Below are 22496 nucleotides of genomic sequence, written 5' to 3'. Positions count from 1 at the left end.
ATGGTACACATATCGAATAATATCCACACTTAACATGAAAGCACATCATCATATATGCAACAATATCTGATTGATTTCATTTGCACCAATAAAAAATAATATTTGTTAAAATTAGAGGGACAATGCAAGCAGATATGGACTGATCAAAAAAAGGAGAATAAACGTTAGAATTCGGTCTCTACTCAGTGGCATATAGAAGCCTTCAGATGCCTTAGTTATGGCCAGAGCCACCTCCTTGATTGTTTGCGCCAAAGACAATAGTATATCATGAGAAAAGGTAATAGTTGGAATCTGATTGGATGCTCCACTCCACAATTTTGATGTTAAAAACCATCGCCCCATATTTCACACCCCTCTATACACCACTGTCTCTACTCTACCGGCTGGGTTATTTTTATGGAGGTAAATGATCAGCCTCAATAAATTCATGTAAATCAACAAATTTGGCCAACAAATTTGAATTGATTATGCGTTCATAATTTCTTTCTTTTTTTTTGATTGGAGTCAGATTCTTATGACCTCAACAAGATATGTGTGTATTCCAAATATATATATATGTGTGTGTGTGTGTGTGTGTGTGTGTGTGTGTGTGTGTGTGTGTGAGTGTTTATTTGACAATAACTGATAGACATGTTAATCAAAGCAAAGTTAAATGAAAAATCTCTAGCAAGGATAATTAAAAGAAGCTGATAAGTGTTAATTATAAAGCATCTCACACATAATGGAACTGGGTTAATGAATGTAAGTAATTATCTTTCGAAGCCAACAATATGTCAAAATAATGACAAATTGTCTGATGGTTTTGGCAAACTATTGCTAGCCTGGAAAACTTTTCGATAATTGTCCTTTCCTCTTTCCTACAAACAAATATACAGCCACAGGGTTTTAATAGCAGGAAAAGGTTTATGTATATTGAAATGATATAAATAGAATGAGGTTTACTCCCCTACTTCTCGTTTTCTTGTTAATGTCTAATTCAAGCACACAAATTTGTAAAATGTACACTATTATTACGATTATTATCATTTTAAATGTATAGTTTTAAAGATCCCACTCTAAGCTGCCTTCACTTTGATTAAAGATATTAAAAAATAAACTTTTTAAAAATTAATAATTTATTGGAGTAAACAATTAAAGTTATTAAATATAGCTATCAAATACTACAGCTAATACTACTGTTACTAATACCACTACTACTGCTACTACTATTGCTACTACTACTACTACTACTAATAATAATAATAATAATAATAATAATAATAATAACAACAATAAAAAGAAAATTCTTGTGAAGTGTCTGAAAGGTTAGAAAAAGAGAAGAGCACCACCCAGTTCGCCACTGAAAGAGTATGAAGAGTACTGAAATTCCAAAGGAGTTAATTGCCAATTAAATTTCTGTAAAACACAAAAGCCGTTATGAGCAAGGATTCAATGGTAAACAGCTGTTGCGAGAATGTAAAATAATTTGCAATATTGATAGAAATGGTTAAGACATCACATCACCATGGACGAATATATAGCAGCAGAAGTTGTCTATTTTCTGAAGTGTTGTAATAAAAAAATATCATTGTAACACAGTGGCTTATGTTCTTTGCGTCAGTTGCTTTATCTTTTGAGAACAATGCAGAGTTACACATCATGTAAGCTGGTGATATTGTCTTTTTAACATTTTATAATACTGATATCCTCATTTATTTAAACGACTATATATAATCATGTCAAGCTTCAGTATCTTTATTTCAAACCACTGTGATTATTAACTTTTTGTATAACTATGTCTTATCACTCTGCAAAACACAAGTCACTATTCAAAGGATTTATAAATCTAGTAAAGAAAGCACATTAAAAAACGTTGACTTCATTTGTTTTGTTTAATACTTGCAAAAAATATTAGACAACATCCATTGCTGGTTCGTACATACGTTGTCGTTCTATTTAAGAATGTTAGATTTGTATTTCGTGGGGACTTTTGTCTTCTCTTTTAGTTTGATCAGTAATTGAATGCTTCGATTTAGTTTCCTTCCTTTTGCATGTTTTAAATGAAATAAGCCGAGGAATAGAGCGACAAACAGTGTGCATCAGTTCCAAGCAGACAGAACAGTGCCAGCAGAATTAGTCAGCAATAGGAGTAGAAAGAAAACAAAGGTGCTAATATATCTGCAGAAATAAATGTACAATTGTGTTAGATTTCAATTGTTTTTCTTCGGCTCTAGTCTACTTACAGAAAATAGTAAAAACCAAATAAAAAAAAATAATAAATTGGATTAACAAATGAATTCTAGTGTTATCTGAGTAAAAATGGTAACAAGAAAATTTGTTTCTGATTTTGATACTCACGCAACAGACAAAATTTACTAAAACAAAAACTTTTTTCTTTTCTTCTTTTTTCATTAGTTTTCTTATTTTTCTAAATAAAATATCATAATTTTGGTTCTACTATATTCCATAAAAGATTAAAGGTTCTATGATTCAATATCTACTAAATCGATTAATAATGCCTTTTAATATCGATAAGAATACCATTATTATTGAAAACAATAAATCATTTGAATATACGTGAGCAGATCTTTTAAACTAATTTAGCAAATGATGAGGGATGCTAAATGCTTTGATTGATTGAGCAAGATCACATAGATGGAGAGAGAAGGACATTTTTAAATAAACAATAATTATATTGATCAATTGGTATTTAGTGACATTGATAAAAATCCGGTAAAAGTTTCCGTCTTTTGGGCCATTTAGATAAAGAAAATGCTAATAGATAATAATGCATGTGTGTAAAATGGTGTTAAACACGGTATTTTCCACAATAAGGCTAAATTAAGCAGAGGAATGAAAAATTCTGTTAGAAGTAAAACCTTATAGTTAGAGCTACTTGTCTGGCTATGATATCGGAAATGTAATTTGGTGAAGAGAAGAGAAAGCTGCTGAATTGAGAGGAATCGTTCACTTTTTTCAAAGCTCTTTCTTCAAGCCTGCCTGAAATCGCACGATATGAAACTTACGAAATTATAATTTTGCATTGCTGTAAAAGATTTGAGCAAATAAAACCATTGAATAACAATGTCGTTTGTTTTTCATTAATTGTTGTATTATTAATTGTTGTATTATTAATTGTTGTGTTATTAATTGTTGTATTATTAATTGTTGTATTATTAATAGTTGTATTATTAATTGTTGTATTATTAATGGTTGTATAATTAATAGTTGTGTTATTAATAGTTGTATTATTAATTCTTGTATTATTAATAGTTGTATTATTAATTGTTGTATTATTAATTGTTGTATTATTAATTGTTGTATTATTAATTGTTGTATTATTAATGGTTGTATTATTAATAGTTGTGTTATTAATAGTTGTGTTATTAATAGTTGTATTATTAATTGTTGTATTATTAATAGTTGTATTATTAATTGTTGTATTATTAATTGTTGTATTATTAATTGTTGTATTATTAATAGTTGTATTATTAATTGTATTATTAATAGTTGTGTTATTAATAGTTGTGTTATTAATAGTTGTATTATTAATTCTTGTATTATTAATAGTTGTATTATTAATTGTTTTATTATTAATTGTTGTATTATTAATTGTTGTATTATTAATGGTTGTATTATTAATAGTTGTATTATTAATTGTATTATTAATAGTTGTATTATTAATTGTTGTATTATTAATTGTTGTATTATTAATGGTTGTATTATTAATAGTTGTGTTATTAATAGTTGTGTTATTAATAGTTGTATTATTAATTGTTGTATTATTAATGGTTGTATTATTAATAGTTGTGTTATTAATAGTTGTGTTATTAATAGTTGTATTATTAATTCTTGTATTATTAATAGTTGTATTATTAATTGTTGTATTATTAATTGTTGTATTATTAATTGTTGTATTATTAATTGTTGTATTATTAATGGTTGTATTATTAATAGTTGTATTATTAATTGTATTATTAATTGTTGTATTATTGATTGTTTTATTATTAATGGTTGTATTATTAATAGATGTATTATTAATAGTTGTATTATTTGTGTTATTAATAGATGTATTATTAATAGTTGTATTATTAATTGTTATATTATTAATTGTTGTATTATTAATTGTTGTATTATTAATAGTTATATTATTAATAGTAGTATTATTAATGGTTGTATTATTAATAGTTGTATTATTAATAGTTGTATTATTAATAGTTGTATTATTAATAGTTGTATTATTAATTGTTGTATTATTAATAGTTGTATTATTAATTATTGTATTATTAATAGTTGTATTATTAATAGTTGTATTATTAATTGTTGTATTATTAATAGTCTTATTATTAATTCTTGTATTATTAATTGTTGTATTATTAATTGTTGTATTATTAATTGTTGTATTATTAATTGTTGTATTATTAATTCTTGTATTATTAATTCTTGTATTATTAATTCTTGTATTATTAATAGTTCTTTTATTAATAGTTGTGTTATTAATTGTTGTATTTTTAATGGTTGTATTATTAATAGTTGTATTATTAATTGTTGTATTATTAATTGTTGTATTATTAATAGTTGTATTATTAATTGTTGTATTATTAATTGTTGTATTATTAATTGTTGTATTATTAATTGTTGTGTTATTAATTGTTGTATTATTAATAGTTGTATTATTAATAGTTGTATTATTAATTGTTGTATTATTAACAATTGTATTATTAACAGTTGTATTATTAATTGTTGTATTATTAATGGTTGTATTATTAATAGTTGTATTATTAATTGTATTATTAATAGTTGTATTATTAATAGTTGTATTATTAATTGTTGTATTATTAACAATTGTATTATTAACAATTGTATTATTAACAGTTGTATTATTAATTGTTGTATTATTAATTGTTGTATTATTAATTGTTGTATTATTCATAGTTGTATTATTCATAGTTGTATTATTAATTGTATTATTAACAATTGTATTATTAACAATTGTATTATTAACAATTGTATTATTAACAGTTGTATTATTAATTGTTGTATTATTAATTGTTGTATTATTAATTGTTGTATTATTCATAGTTGTATTATTCATAGTTGTATTATTAATTGTATTATTAACAATTGTATTATTAACAATTGTATTATTAACAATTGTATTATTAACAGTTGTATTATTAATTGTTGTATTATTAATTCTTGTATTATTCATAGTTGTATTATTATAGAACTAAATTAAAGAAAATGAAAGGAATTTCTGTAGGCAGATCTTCATTTCGACAATGATGACAGAGTAGCAACAATGGGAAATGAGAAAGAGAACCAGAGAGACAGCACTATCCACTGAGCAACTCTTTGCTATGTGATAACAGTGAAAGAGAGAGAGAGAGAGAGAGAGAGAGAGAGAGAGAGAGAGAGAGAGAGAAAGGGAGAGAGAGCAACTATTTCTGTATATGAAAGAGACGACAGATTGTACTATTACATTAGCATGCCAGGACAATGCCGAGAACCTGGTCCATTATTATTGTTATTATTATTATTATTATTATTATTATTATTATTATTATTATTATTATTAGAAAAATAAAACAATTAGATTTTTGGAAATGTGGATTTACAACTTGGAATATTTAGTCAGGAATTTAACTCAAAAATAAACAATCGATTTAGGGATTTTAAAGTAGATTGAAATTTGGTTTGTTAAACAAGGTTTTAGCTTACGTGAACGACACGTGATTTAGTCTGTTTTGCTGACGTAATAGTTAGTTAGCAGAAACTAATGAGTTTGCAGTCAGCTTAGAGACATGTGGACGACCCTATTGGAAGGAGAAAGTGAAAATGAAGAAAGAAACTTAGCATGCCAAACTCCGACAAGGGAACCCAAAAGATGAATAAAATGATGTAAAATATAATTTGTTGTTATGGCGTTCTTCCTGGGTTTGAACAAATAAGAAAGTAAGTGATGCTTTTGGTTTGAGACCAGCAGATATATTGTTATCGTTTGATTGTATTAACAAATTGAACAAACTGGATTTATAGAATAGTATCAGTATGTTGTTATAAATCTTATATACGAATGAATAAATGTACGCTGCTCTTTGTGAGGAATTTTTCCTTCGTATCATTTTGATTAAATTTGGATGTGAAAACAAAGACTCAATACATAATGAAGCTCACATTTACTTGTTTACTTTTCTGAATTTTCCAGAGGAGGATTGGTTATTTGTATTATTATTCATCGGACTACTGTCCTCATCTTGAGTGTGATTTTCACAACGTTTCGGTCGATGTAACCTCAAACCTCTGCAAGGACCCGTAGCTCAGTGATTAGAGTACTTGAAAAAATCAATTGTAAAAGTGATATTCTCCTGAAGGTTGAAGGTTCAATTCTCAGTGTGGGCGACCGAAAAAGTACATTTGCAAATTACTTAAAACCTCTATCCAGACATGGCTGACGGAACAAAAGCATGCTACCCCCGTGTAGTAAATAAAGGGGTCCGCTCGAAATTCCGTCCAAATTCCCGAGTTTGACAGAAACATTCCCGAGTTCGACAAGATACACCTGAAGAAAGTTGGAGGTTACATCGACTGAAACGTTGTGAAAACCATACTCAGGATGAGATCAGTAAAGTCTACTTTTAATGTATATAAAACAACTCACCAAAAAGTGGCACTCTTGATTGGGAAAAAGTAACTATTGTTTCAGTCTAGAAGGATTTTTCATTCATTTATGGAAGATAGAAAAGATTAAGTGTAGCATTGGAACATGGTACTCTTAGCCAAACGCCCAAAACGTAGTGAAATATTAAAATAATTAAAAGCATATTTTTGGTTCTGTTCTACTTCTCAGGTGTCGATCGTATCCTAAAGTTAATCGGTCGACGGTAAGAAAATAATGAAAATAATTTAACATAAGCATTTTACTATAATACTAATTATCAAAGAAATCGTGTAATTCTAAACTGATAGTATTATCTTTATGATAGCAATGAATTTCTGGTTCCAGGAAGCAAAAATATTATATTTTTTGACATTTTATTACGAACAACTGTTGTAAAATTTATCATTTGTCAGAATGGAAATTTGTTCGCTTATATTTCTTAGAACAATATATTTACTTGTCCTAATTCTTTCTAAATATTGGTTATTTGTAAATATTTCAAAATATATTCCATGGTTTTTATTATCGAAATAAAAAAAAAATCCAAACTTTTAGGATGATAATGACCGATGTCAGCAACTTATATTTATTCATCAAGTTCATATAGACTCATTTATCAATTTAGTAAGAGTGTTGCAATATTCACTACAATTGCCCTAGATATTTCTTTAATTACTTTATATTACTTTAACGTTAGCTTTCAAACATTCATTATCAAAAGTGCATGATTGTTCCTATCTTTTTTATATCCAAGAATTGTATTACTATTAGAGTATTTCTTCATTATTGCCCCGTCGTTGGTGGCACATTCTCCACATATCCTGTTCATATTTGCAGCTGTTTTGGAAACCATAAGGACCGAGTTTTTACTCCTGCAATATAGTGTATGTATATATATATATATATATATATATATATATATATATATATATATATATATATATATATATATATATATATATATAAAGTGGTAGTAGGAAGGCAGGATCGAACCCGTACTACGAAGGAGGAAAAGAATGGGAAAAAAACCTAACGTCTTTGCTGTTACAAGCACCACCAAACCGGAAGTGACGTAGGTTTAAAGTAAAGCTAGACAATTGAAAAGAGAGGATGACATTCGAAAATATCAACGAAAAAAGCGACCCCTCCCTGTAAAAAGGTGCCCAGTTGAAGGTGAAGAAAATGTTTTTAGCCAATTTTTCGATATTTGTCGTCTGAAGGGTCGAGCTTCAAAACGATACTGATTTTCTGAAAATCCGTCACCACTGTCGAAAGTTTTAGGCAGATATGCAAACATACATACATACATACATACATACATTTATATATTGGAAGGTCAAATTTTCGATTCAAATCGACTAAAAAGCTTGCCATATCTCTGAATACCCTTTATGTCAAATTTCAAATGTTTAGACCAGAAATTGTCTGAGTAATTTGGTAGAGACCGCAGAGATCAAATTTTTTTAAACTTTGATCCCTATTATGACCCCTTAACATTTATTGTTTTGGGCTTAAATCAAGTTATTAAGTTAGATCCAGGTCGAAGAAACCTATATCTAAAATTTCAATTGTTTATACCCAAAATTAGCAGAAGAGCTTGGTAGAGTTTTCAAAGGTCAAATTGTTGATCTTTGACCCCTTAACAGCCAAATTTCTGGCCGACAACAGATTAGAAAGATTTTCTCAAATCTCAGTACCCTGTATATCAAATTTCGAGTCTGTAGACTGAAAATTGATAGAGTTATTTTGTAGGAAATGTACACAGACACACAGACACACACAGAGACACGTTCACTTTTATAGATATACTAGCATTTCAGCCCGGCGTTGCCCGGGTATTTGGAGGTGTATGTTGAGCTAAAAAAAAAAAGCGGTCAATGTTAACATTTATTGTTTTGGGCTCAAATTAAGTTAGCAAGTTAGATCCATGTCCAAGGAACCTATATCTAAAATTTCAAGTGTTTAGACCCAAAATTGGCAGAGGACTTTGGTAGAGTTCTCAAAGGTCAAATCGTTGAACTTTGACCCCTTAACAGCCACATTTCTTGGCGAAACCCGATTAAAAAGATTTTCCCAAATCTCAGTAACCTGTATATTAAATTTCGAGTCAGTAGACTGAAAATTAACAGAGTTATTACGTAGGGAAATGTACACAGACAGACACACACATGCATACACACACACACTTTAACTTTTATAGACATATAAACTAGCATTTCAGTCCGGTGTTGCCCGGGTCTTTAGCGGTGTATGTTGAGCAAAAAAAAAAAAGTGGTGGTAGGAAGGCAGGATCGAACCCGTACTGCAAAGGAGGAAAAGAACGGGGGAAAAACTTGACGTCTTTGCTGTTATGACCACCGCCAAACCGGAAGTGAGGTAGGTTTTAATTAAGGCTAGATAATCGAAAGGAGGGGGTGACTTTCAAAATTATGCGGCGAAAAAAGTGACCCCCTGTAGAAAAGTGGCCAGTTGAAGGTGAAGATATTAATGTTTTTAGCCAATTTATCGATATTTGTAATCTGAAAGGTCGAACTTCAGAACGATACTGATCTTGTGAAAATCCGTCGCCTTTGTCGAAAGTTTTAGGCAGACATGCAAACATACATACATGCATACGTTTATATATTGGTAACTAAAAATTTTTGACCCAAACCGATTAAAAAGCTTGCCATATCTCTGAATACCCTTTATGTCAAATTTCAAATGTTTAGACCAGAAATTTCTGAGTAATTTGGTAGAGACCGCAGAGGTAAAATATTTTTTAACTTTGACCCCTATTAGTACCCCTTAACGTTTATTGTTTTGGGCTCAAATCAAGTTATTAAGTTAGATCCAGGTCCAAGGAACCTATATCTAAAATTTCAAGTATTTATAGCCAAATTCTCGGAGGAGTTTGGTAGAGTTCTCAAAGGTCAAATCGTTGAACTTTGATCCCTTAACAACCAAATTTGAATGGATTTATTTAAATGTATTAAGGATAATTATTAAACACGTGATTATTTTTATAAAACAAAAGAAAATAAATATTTTTTGAAAGTGACTTAATAACCCTATATTTTGCAAAACCCATACTAGATTGTTTGTACAAGGAAAAAGTTTCATCAATGGAAGGGAAAAGATTCAAGCCATTTTTTAGAAGACATGCTGAATTGCTTTATGATAAATGTTTCAGATTTCTTCCAGCATTTGTATTCATCTGTTTGCTGTTTTAGTTTCAGGTTGATATTTGTATGACACTTTTGTGCTTTTCACAGTAAAACTACACACACTTTAGTCAGTTCATTAGATTTAGACATTGTTGTGATAGAAAATGATAAGATACTTTTTATATGATAACCAAAAAATTACACATAAAAAAAGAAGACAACTGTTAGATTTTGTTACATTGTAAATGGAGCCGCGTGCCACCTTTTTGAGATGAAGAAGCCACACTTTAATACACCTGGTGTACAGATAAGAAAGTACAAACGTCATTTAAAGGTCCCAAAGGATTGAGACTGTTGATCAATTTGAAAGAAAAAAATAAAAAGACATTCTAGCATTAAGTGATTAAATACTTTTGTTTAATATTTTACTTTTTTGTCAGATAAATGAGAGGATGTGTGTGTGTGAATAATTTAAATCAGTAAATTAAAAAAAACAAAATTCTTTTAGCAAAATGTTTCGTTTTATTTGCTTCATTCAATTTAATTTTAATGATCTCTGCCAATTTATTTCACACATGCTCATTATTGATTGCATTTAATTGCAAAGCTTATCCTCTTAAAAACAGAAAATGGTATTATTTTCTTATTTCCCCAACTCCACCGAGTGTCAGGAATGAAATTAATGAGTGGCTGAGTCTGATTAAGTGGCACGTTTCATCTGAACTGAACTTTGATCCAATACTTAAAAAAATAAATCAAATGGAAAGAAACAATTCAAACAAAGAAAATCACAACAGATTTGAGCTTTAATTTTCAGGTGAATCATTAAATACAATTGGCTTGAATGCGTCTGCTTCTCTATATACCGATTAATTAATTTGTTGCTGAAATCATTTATGAGGATAGTTAACATAAATTGACCGGGAACATTTTCTAAATTAATTAGCAGCTAAATTCCTTTTCTGAGTAGGGTTGTAACACAAATCTCTGGTTTCTTAGTTTATTATATTTTTCATATTTTACTTGATACAAATTAGTTAACATTTTATCATTTCTAATATTTTCAATTCTTCAGGAACATTTTTAATATTTCATGGATTCGAAGGTTCTTAGTATCAAGGTTTCCATCAATTTCCTTGCATGCATATTTAGTATTCCTTTAGTATATATGCAATCATATTAATTATTACTTAAATATAATTTTATGTGTGTATTAATATTTAATATGTATTTTAATTAATTTTTAAGTTTTATTTAATGAAAATTAATTCTAAATATATAATGCTAGCAGGTTAAAGTCTCGGGAAGAATCATACAACATCATATTAAGCAGAGTTTACTTTAAAAGCAACCTTGATGTTGCCACCTAAATATCTTATCCACTAATCTATTCAGATATATGTTAATACCCTTAACTGGACGCTTATCAATAGACTAGCGGGGGTGGCCAGCGTTTCCCGGGTGTTTGTTTGGAAATTAAAAAAAAGTGGTAGTAGGCAGGCAGGTTTGAACCCGTGACACGAAGGTGGAAAAGAAAGTGAAAGAAAAGCTGATATCTTACCGCTATGCTATGACATAAGAGGGAGTGAAAACGTTCAAATTTAGCAATTAAGAAGTTAACTTGCAGAAATCTATAGTTAAGTGAATGAGTTTACGCAGGCGCAGAAATGAACGTCTGGCTGAAGGCCAGTTAAGCCTTCAGCTTTCAGCCCCGCATTTGTTTCCCAACGATGTTGGGGAAAATCAGCTTCCTCCCAAAAAGGGGGAGCTCTGGCAGTGTTAAAATAAATAGCAATTGCCTGTGTCTGTATTTCCTCCACATTGATCAAAGCTAATTGCTTTTTGGACGTCCTTGGCAGAAAAGCCAGGCGGCCTACTTCACTTTGATGAGTTTCGCATTATTTATACGAAAAAGACGAACACATGAAAGGACGGAATAGAGGAAATTTTTTAAAATTCAATCACAATAAATGTAGAGACAACGTCCGTTCGCAAATCATATTATAATCTAGGAAGTATAATCATAGATATTATAATCTAGGAAGTATGAGAAAACTTGCGAATAAATGGAACCTATCGAGAACCCTGGCAAAAAAGCATTTCTTGGACATACAAAAATGTGCGTGGCCGTTTATAGATGACTTGTTTAATATGTTAGAACAGCATGCTCACCTTATTTAAGGGAAGCAAGAGACACTAAACAGATTCCATTATGTTCACATACAAATTGTACTCTTATATTTAAGGTACATCTATATTTAAGGTACACTTTCAAATATGTCTTCATGGTTTTAGAGACAGACATCCACACAGACAGAAAGGTGTTCACCTTTATGATATATAGATAGATATATGTGAGTGTACAGATATCAGGAAAGAGAGAGATAGACAAACAGATGAAGAGGCGTTACATACTAAACATATCAAAATTCTTCACTTACATTTTATTATAGTGAAGAAAGAAAACATATTCTTTGATTTCATATAAGTTTATGTTTAAAAATCGGGAGGGGTAGCGTAGAATCGAAACCGCACACTCGCTATTTTCAATTTGACACTTTCTCAACTAAACAATTCAAATATTTTTTGAGGCGACTTTTAAGATAACACTTGTAAGAACGTATCTGAAGTTTTAAGTGTATTCTGACCTCATAGGTCACTTAGCGATGAGGACATATATACACTCGCAATATCGAAAAAACTTGTCTTCCCTGGAGAATCTTGTACATATGATATGAACTTCATCAAAATAGGAGATATTACAAGTTTGAAAAGAGGGCTGAGGCTTAGCTCACTTGTTAGGAGGGTATTTAGAGATCTAAGACCACTTTTATTCTTTTCTCCAAACAATTTTATACTAATGATTTTAATTTAATAAAAAATAGGATGTATTTGAAGTTTTAAAAGAATTTTGTCCCCATAGCTCTCTCGGAGATGCACTTAAAGATTCAGAAATGATAAATAAAATGGAAAAAATTTGAAAGCTGATGAGGACGATTTATAAAAATATTTGATTTGGATGCAAAACCACCATTTTCTAGTCTTCAGGGAAATAATATCATGCAATGAGTTCTATAGACGAATGTCTCAGGATTAATGACTGAATATTCATAATATGAATTTTTTATTCTGTAAATCATTAAAAGCGTTTATAGTGATTAGTGTGTCATAGATTCTTAAGACCTTTTCATTTCTATTCCCTATATTTCAGTACTACTTGCGATAGAAACTCCCACATAAGCCTACATTACTGCTAAACACTTATTAAAATTTCCTCCTTCAACCAATCATAGCTTTCCATATCTTCCAACGCCACTTCATCTTCTAACAATGACACATTTTAATTAAGCAATCACTACTTTGGGTCAAACAAAAATTTATTATTATCAAGCTTTGATTTTCAGTAAAAAGAAAAACAAAAAACAATCTGTGATTTTTATCAGTTAGATTTGCACAAACTACCGACATATCAAGAATATGTTTGCTGAAAAATATCAGGATTTTTTACTCAAATATAACTTTTCTCAAAAACGATTCCCACTTTAAACCATTCATTCCTATTGGATCATTTCTTTCTCAATTCACAAAATGTCGCATTTATCTTTTCAGCTAAAATCAAATCAAACCTCGTGTAAATCATCTGCCTTCCTGTTTGTAAATTGATAATTAGTTCTTGATGTTTGTAAATTGATAATTAGTTCTTGATGTTTGTAAACAGTTATGTAAATAATGAAATGGGTTTGATCTTTTCAAATAAAACTTTTTTCATGAGCTTTTCTGAATGTCCTCAAATATCAAATTAATTTTGTATATAACCACGTAATTTTAATCTGAGATTGAAATATGCTAGTGCTTGATTTAATTTGCTTTTATTTATGATTTTTATTTGTTAAAATTTTAGGGATCATTTAAAAGATTGGTTTATTTTTTAATTTAGCTCATTTTTTTTAATAAGGTAAACATTGTGGGGAAAATATTATCTTTGTTGATATTTAAATGCTAGAATAATATCATATCTAAGATATATTTGAAAGAGTTGTATAAACAAAATCTGTTATCATCTAGCATGGCATCGTGGGAGGATATCACTGTAATGTTGACTTTTTTTCAACCATTGCATATTGCTATCAGAATTCCTTCCTTTTTCTCCAAATTCAAGAGGGTGTGCTGTCACTCACACACACACACACACACGCACACACACACACACACACACACGCACACACACAAATAAACGAACGTTTATTGATTTTGATTTCCCTGCGCATTTGCACAAAAATAAATTCTTCTAGGAACGACATAGTTTCAAATATGCCCACACGCTTTCTAACAACAAAAGCAAAATGGACATATTTCTGGCGGATGTAGGCGGAGACAATACCACGTGATAATATCGACCAATGAGAAATTTTAGAAGATTGTTTTTTAACGCTTTCCCAAACTAAATATCAGCAGTAGCAGCAATCTCGTGCTGGAAGCCGATTCAAAAAGTATTTAAACGCAACAAATATTCTTTTTCTCTCTCTCTTTTTCGCTCCAACTTGACACGAGAATATGTCTCTTGTTTTCATCCCATTGTCGTTTTCAAATCTGTTGAAACCATAATTACACACGCTATGCGGGCATCCAAAAAATAAAAAAAAACACTTATGCACACACGCACCCATTCCATACATTTTCTATAAGAATTACTAACAACGAACTACTTTCCTCATGAGACTTTCATGTAAGACGAACTTCGCCAATAAAACAAAAACCTTGAAATAAGGACATTATTTTCACAAAAGACTTTCACCTTTCAATTTTATTATTTTAACAAATGACTTTCATCTAACATGACCTTTTAATCTTAGTAATTCCACAAAGGATTTTCACCTAATTTGAATATTCTAACCTCAATGATTTCACAAGAACTCTTACCGATCGAACTTTGCTTGTTCATCTTGTTATTTTGTTGAAAAATAAATGCAGTGCATTTTAAACGAAAAGCAAGTATCATTCGTGTTTTATTTCTTTATTTTTATTATTATTTTGTTTGGGGCAGAGAGATTTAATTTCTCTTAAATTTCTTTTCCCCTACATTAAAAAGAAGTGGATATCATCATCAGGATCGTGATGCATCACAGAAGAATACATGCAGAAGTACTACATTAAATATGAGAGGAGTTTGAAAGGGAAAACATTTTGGTGTTTGGAGTTTAAATAAATTTACATCTACTAACCAAAACATTCTCATCCATCCTTTCCATATGACCTAACCAACATAGTCTGATGTTTTGCACACATCCCCTATAATCTCAAGATATTGGATATCAAATAAAAGTGTTACAAATGCAGCAAATGTTGACAGTCGGAATATGAAAAAAAAGGATTTGGTTTGTTTTATGGCATAGCAATCGTTTTGAGTCAGTTTAATGCTGAAGTTCAATATTTATTATAACCGATTGACCGAATACAAGTCTGTTTTATCTAATAGGGAAGGTTGGGTTCATACATTTCCAATAATAGTACAATTATGTACAGAGAATACTTCTAGTTAGATTTGAACTCGGTTTAGATCATTCGATAATCCATATAAATACCCATTATATATCACTCATAATCTCTCACTTCCGAATGAGTAAGGAACGATAAACTGATAAGGATTAAATGCATAAAATATCATCAATTTCGTGTACGTCTTACATGCTTGTCTGTTTTAGACAGATTTTAGAAATTGATTTTCAAACTAATCTGTCTCTCACCAGAACTTTATGTATCCCCTGTTCTCCCAAAAATTATCACTTTTTCTCATGTTTTTTCTTAGCTTCCCCTACCAACCTATTCTGTTGCCTCAACTTACTGGATCTGAATCCAGCTTAATCCATTCTATAATTCATATCCTCACCTGTTATAGCACTCATGAGTCCCACCTCTAAATAAGTAAGTGATGATATATTGATGATTATTTAATTATTAATAAATACCACCATTTAAGTTTGCTTTAATATTGGTTTAAATCAGACAGAATCTTTATTTTACTCTGCTATATTGAAATGCATCCTATAAATATACAGTATATAAGGTTACTGAAAGCAATGGAGAATTATTTAAATACGGCTGTTGATACAAATGATTAGTTAAATTTGAAAGGGACTTTTATTCTAATTTGATATTAAAGTGTTGTTTCAAAATGTTCTTTGAAAATGAAAACTTTCACACGAGGTTTGTTTTTTCTTCGTTTTTCTGTATTGATCAACATTCTCGTGTCATAAAATATTCCCTGCTGAGTTGCATGTCAACCAAAAGGCCATAGTTTTCATTACAAAGTTTGACGTCTGATTTTATTTTCGAAAACAAAAGTAAAATAAATGACAATAGAAAACGTTTAATAGAAAAATATGTATGAGACAATTGAAATTATTGCACTTTTCATGTTTATTCCTTGAAACTATTATATAAAAAGATGGACTCTCACCATTCAAGTTCATGATGAGTTTTATCACAAAAGAGAAAATAAAAGCAAAAGATGTTTTCAATTCATTCTTTTAGATTTTACTGAATTGATTTTTTTACATTTAAAACTTCAAAGATTATTTTTTGACGAAATTGAATTTAATCCGTCCATAAGAACTCTGTAAATTTTTATTCCAATTTTTTGGTTTTATTATTACATGGGATCAGATTTCTGAGGATAACATTTGAGACAACTAATTGCATAACATTACAGTACAGTAATCTATCTGTAAGGATTATCACTCTAATTCTGTTTTTTTTTTACAGATAAAAGGAAGATACAAATTCATGAAGATAAAAATAACTACACTAATTAGTTTTATTTGTAAAAACAAATGAATAAATAATACGAAAACATCATTCGTTAAATCCATACTGGTTTCAAATGGCATGTTTCAGGGATAAATTCGCTAAAAGATTTAATTAAAATAATTTGGAATGTGTCTTTTATAAACAATCATGGCTAAAAATGATATATTCTTTGTAAAGAAATTGTTTATTTATTTTCAAGTTTTTTGAAAAACATTTAAATTTTATATTCCTTATGGATATAATCTTCTTAATTTTCACTGAAAATTCCGCTCTCATCTCTCTTCAAATATTGATTAAGTTGCAAAACAACGGAAAAACAAAAGAAGCAAACTGCAAATCAACCTTAAATAAGTTTTAGAAAACAATAAAAAAAAGCAAGTACTTCAGATGTTTTGTGATTTTATTATGTCCATTAAAGAAATCGAAAATGATATTGTTTCGTTTTTTTCTTTCTTTTTTTTTTTTTTTTTGAGAAATATCATTTTTTAAAGTTCTGTTCTCCTTACGTTGTTGACATTCAGTGATCCCCAGTTTTGATGGAAAATAAAGATTCATTTTTTATCTTTGTTTTTTTTGTGGGGATCATCCTTCTTGTTATGGATTCCGTTATATTGTTTATATCATACTTTTATCCCCATATTCGTCTATTGTACTCTTCACTTTAAATTTCTCCTTCGGGAAGTTTCACGAGTGAGGTAATGGATATGATTGAAGACTATGGAAACTAAAATTAATTCACAATCAGATCTATTTCATTCACTGAAAAAGAATGTTTCCTCACTTCCTTCTCGTCCTTCCAATTATTTATATGGTGCAACGGATACTGATATAAATTATAGAACTAATGTTATCTACACTATTCAGAATGTTCATTTTTCTCCAACTTTGAATAAAGCTCATGGTAAATCGTTTCCAACAGATATTGTGTTTTGGCATTAAATAATTGCAAAAAGGGCTGATATGCCACAAAACTAAACCAGCACAAATGTTTTTCTGGTAAAGAAATTATATCACCTCCATTTTTACAACACCTTTTTGTCGCTTTTGTTGCCTTATTTCTTGTATTATCCTATCTAGAGACTGTCTCTTTTTCTCACTCTTTATCTCTTTATTTGTTGTATTGCTTTCTTTTTTATTTTCCCATCGGGTATCTATCTATTTATCTATTTATTTATCTATTTATTTATCTGTCTATTTATTTATTCTTATATTTCACTCTTTATTTCTGTTATCTTCCTTAGAGTGACATCTCGCATATCTACCTATTTTTTCTTTCTTGTATATCAAAACCAATAATCAATTTTCTTATACTTATATACATATAATTGTTTTTGACGTAGTTCACATCCAAAACAGTGATTTTCTTCTAAACTTACTCTCACCTATGTTAATGATGCAGACTTTGAAATCATATCTATGTGCCAAGTTTTATAATTGGAATGCGGTTGTCATTTTATTGTTTACAATCATAATATCTATGTAAGTACATGCAATAACGCCTACTACCAAGATAGAAGCAATACTTGCAAGAAAACCTTCATCAAATGATGATCCTGTGATTTCACGGCCACTTCACCTGGTTGTGATCCAGCCGTATCTCATAATACCTTCAAGCTTTTTAGGTTTGTTGCCAGAGAAAATAATCCATGTTGATCTTTCAGTTTGTTAATATCTCTTCCTTCACTTCTGCTAAGGTTAAACCATTTTCATCAATTATGCCATGCCTGAGTTGGCAACATATGCTTGGCACTCAATTTCAACAGGAAATGTATTAATCATTCAGCCATTTTGTACTCACTTTGTTGCTGACTTCCTGCTCATGAACTTATTAAATGACAAACTATTTACACGTTTCAAACTGTTTTGCTCATCTTTGTTGCTGCCATCTTCACAAAAATAATGGTGTTGGGAAAATGATATTCTACAGGGAATTCTATATTGGTGCGAGATCAATACCTAGTGGGGACACTTAAGATAAAGACTCACCTGATACGTGTATGTAAAAGACATGGAATGTGTGATTAGAGCAATCCTCCCTAGTGGATTAAATAAAGGGATTAGTTCGTAATTCTCAAACTGACTATGAGAGATAGCATACCTAAAGAGTACTATGATCATTCTTCTCTTTTGCATGTCTGTGAAGCATACAGTCACACAAGTTTCTGCCTCTTTACACAGTTCTTTGCACTGTTATTGTATTCTACAAGAGCTTTCGAACTGACACAGGCTAGGTCTACATCGTATGGTCCTCATATTTTGATCTGATATTCCCATTTTTAGGCAGTTACATGTCCTTCACTGGACCTATGTTGTTATTGAGACTTCCAATTATGATCATTATTTCGCTGTCTGATCCACAACTACTGTCAGATCTCTTCCTAAAATGTTTGGACATGATTCAGGATTTGAAACCAGAATCTCTTGCATGTGAGGCGAGCACTCTGCTACTTGAGCAATCATACCACACACAAGAAAGTCTATTAGCTAACACAGATCAAACAAACTATGGCGAAATCCAACATATGGAATGTACCTACTTCATCTCAAACAAGAAGTGTGGTCATCCAACTACGAGAACACAAGTAGGATTTTTACACTCGCTTTTTTCTTTACAAAGGAATCACCACTTATCAAGGCCAGAGGCCACTCGAGGATAAGGGTTAATAAGTGAATAAGTGTACAGTGGTCCAAGGGACAATATTATAGTAATCGTTGGGAATGTAAATTTGGTAAATTGGATTACTTAAGGGGGACAGCTCATCAAGAACGTGTTTATGTTGAACTTGAAGACGACCATATTGTAGTCAGCTGGAAAGCAGGCAAATGGAAGATAGTTCCACAGGTGTGCAGTTCTAAGAAAGAAGCTTTGTTTATGGAATCTATGTTTAGGTTTGGGCACAGATAAAGACTGGGTAAAATCATTGATAGTATTTTCAGCTAGACGAGTGTTTCTTGTGAATGTCTGGCGAGGGGGGACCATAGATTGGTGCTCAAGACAAGCACTTGCCATGAAAATAGCGATAAAGCAGAGACAGGCTCGCAACTTCTCTTCTCTGAGAAAGAGGTTGCAGGGAAGAGGAAAGGGCATCCCCCACTAGGCTACAAAGTCTATTTTGAACTCTGTCAAGGCAGGATAAGATTTTCCTAGCAGCTCCTACTCAGATGTGGCAACAATACTCCATCCTTGAACGTACCTGGCTCATAAGAGGTAGAGAATTGCATCAGTAGGTAGATATCTATTGGATCGATAGAAGGATCCCACCATTTTTCCAGCGACCTTGGCAGCGGATTTGATGTATGTGTTCCATTTCAGATCAGGAGTAAAGGTCAAGCCCAGAAGCTCGTCAAAACATGGAGCCTCCCGAAGACAAAAGCCATTCATTTCAATTATGGGGATCATAACATTGATGATGTAAAGATAGAAGCTTGGTTTTAGATATTAAACTTCTTAGTGAGTGTATTTTCACCGCAACAGCAGTGCCGACAGTGAAAACTTTGTTTGGGAAATTGGCCTTACCATGCTCATTTATATGAACACTGCTCAGCTTCTTCTGAGTATGAGCAAGTACTCTGACCATGAATGCATATTTCAGTGTCTGGATGGGAACTCTTTTGAACAGGCTGAAGAATTTCGCTAATGCAGTGTAGAACTCATCTACCAACTCGTCCGAGAGTAAAGTGTGTCTCTAAAACTGCTTGTTATCCTCGCATTGGTCATGCGCAAAAGTCTTGCGCATCTTTTATTTATGTCACATTAGTCTTATCTGCATCCGACAGTTGCTGGTAGATATCAAAGACACCCCTAATTAGTAGTAAGGCGATTATTTACTTGACCCTGTAAACTTGTAAGAATTTGCAAATCAGGTTCTTTCCAACCAGTCTATAATAGACGTCATAGTATAAATTTTAGGTCGAACCTTTCCTCAGCCGTAATGCCGAGATAGCTTGTATTGGAGGTTTCTGATCCATTGTCTTCTACTTCTTCCTTTCCTTTTGAAATGAACGATATGGTGGGATTTGCCTGACTCTGAAACCAAAATGGCACACACTTAGAAATTCACCATCTGTTGTTCCCTTGAAGCCCACATGTATGCAAATGAGTACAGGCCTCGCTTTCGGTCCAGTTAAGCACATGCAATGCCATTTCTGCATCTGCCACTATGACGTTTATCTCGTCACGCATTGTCTACAGTTTCAAATAATTGTTGTTAAATGTTTTCTCTAAAAAAGTTTATTGATAACATTTAAATATTTGTTACCTAGTTTACCTCTTAGTATTTGATTATATGGTAGAGTGAACCAAATGCTATTTCTATTCCATTTATTAGTATTATTTTTATTATCTTGTTTCATTTATTTAATTTTATTTTGGAGATGCCAACTATTTTTTAGAGCTGTACTATTATAGAGGGTGCTTAAATTCTTAAAAATGATTTTCATTTGTGGAGTTATGTGAAACTCAGATTCAAAAGAGCTAAACTTTTGTTTCTTTTAAAATATATCTATAATAGATACAGAGTGGTTGGATTTTGGGTGTATGTATACTCGCTGTTGTTAATCTTAGTATAAATCTCAATAAAATCAGATGTAAAAATTCATTCAACCTCATTGTTTTACTTCAAGGACTTCAGTGACTGCGATAGGGAAAGCAATGTTGAAATATGACTTACACAACTAAAAAGACTTTAATTTGTGAATTTAATTTGATGATTCAAATTTAGTAAAATTTACTTAATGTAATTTAATCATACTTTTTATCTAATTAGAATCATGGGTCAAATATTGTTCAGTGGATATTTTTAAATACATAAATCTGACTCTTTTAATCAATAAAGTATTATTCTTAACAGAAAAAAAAATCTGTTCGTATATTGAATAGCATAAAAGTAGTTTGTGGACAGACACACAAGCAATGTTTGTATTTTATATAGATTACTTCTTTCAGAATTGTGCAGAATTTTCGTGTTTGTCTTGTAGAAGGACATAAGTATTTCTAATTTAAGTAATGGCTTGGTTTCCTTGTGGTCAGATTTTTAAAAGTGACCAATCGTTGTATGGGCTTTGACTTATAACATATATAGTATGCAAGTATATATCATGAAGACAGAGCAACAATGGTGAGAGAGAGAGAGAGAGAAAGAGTGAGAGAGAGAGAGAGAAAGAGACAAACAGACAGACAGATAAAAAAAAGAAGCAATACTTCGAATTAGACCAACTGTGGTTGTCCATAAATAATATATAAGAATTGATGTATATGCCAGGCCTAACTGGCTGTTAAGCAAGCTCCCGTAGGCACACATGTTTCCGGTTAAAATACTATCACTTACGTTGCTAATCTACCTAACATAGTTTAAATATCATTACATATGTGCAGCTTGCTTCATGTTTATGATTATAATATTGCCTTAAGCTATGTAATCATAAGTTCCAGGTCTCAGTTAGTTTCAATCAAAATGAAGAACAGGCGTCAGTGTAAAGAAATGAGGGTAACTGTATGGGAAATTATTAGTCTTCAGAGCGTGAGGGTGGACTTCTCTCAAACTATTCCATCTATTTCGCTATTTCTGCAAAAGTCATAAAGAGTACGAAATCTTAAATAGTGGCTTTTTGGGGGGAAGAGGATGAGGAGATTCTGATTTGGTTTTGTCTGTTTATCTGATTTATAGTGGATCAATATTTTCGGACAATTTAATGACAAAACAATACATATTTATTAAACATAAACTGCTATTTTACCCATTACTGGAAGGGAATTGTGAGTTCAAACATTTTTCAGGGAAATTAGAAAGTACATACAAAAACCATATGATGCAATATAGACTCAAACCAATTATATAATCTCTCTTCAAAATTAAATCAATGAATTTAAATAAACTATGTCTTGTGTCAGATAAATTCTGGAG

Source organism: Euprymna scolopes, chromosome 9 (assembly GCF_053919585.1).
Source record: "Euprymna scolopes isolate OS-2025 chromosome 9, ASM5391958v1, whole genome shotgun sequence".
Classification (NCBI taxonomy): domain Eukaryota; kingdom Metazoa; phylum Mollusca; class Cephalopoda; order Sepiida; family Sepiolidae; genus Euprymna; species Euprymna scolopes.
This window is presented reverse-complemented; position numbering follows the sequence as displayed.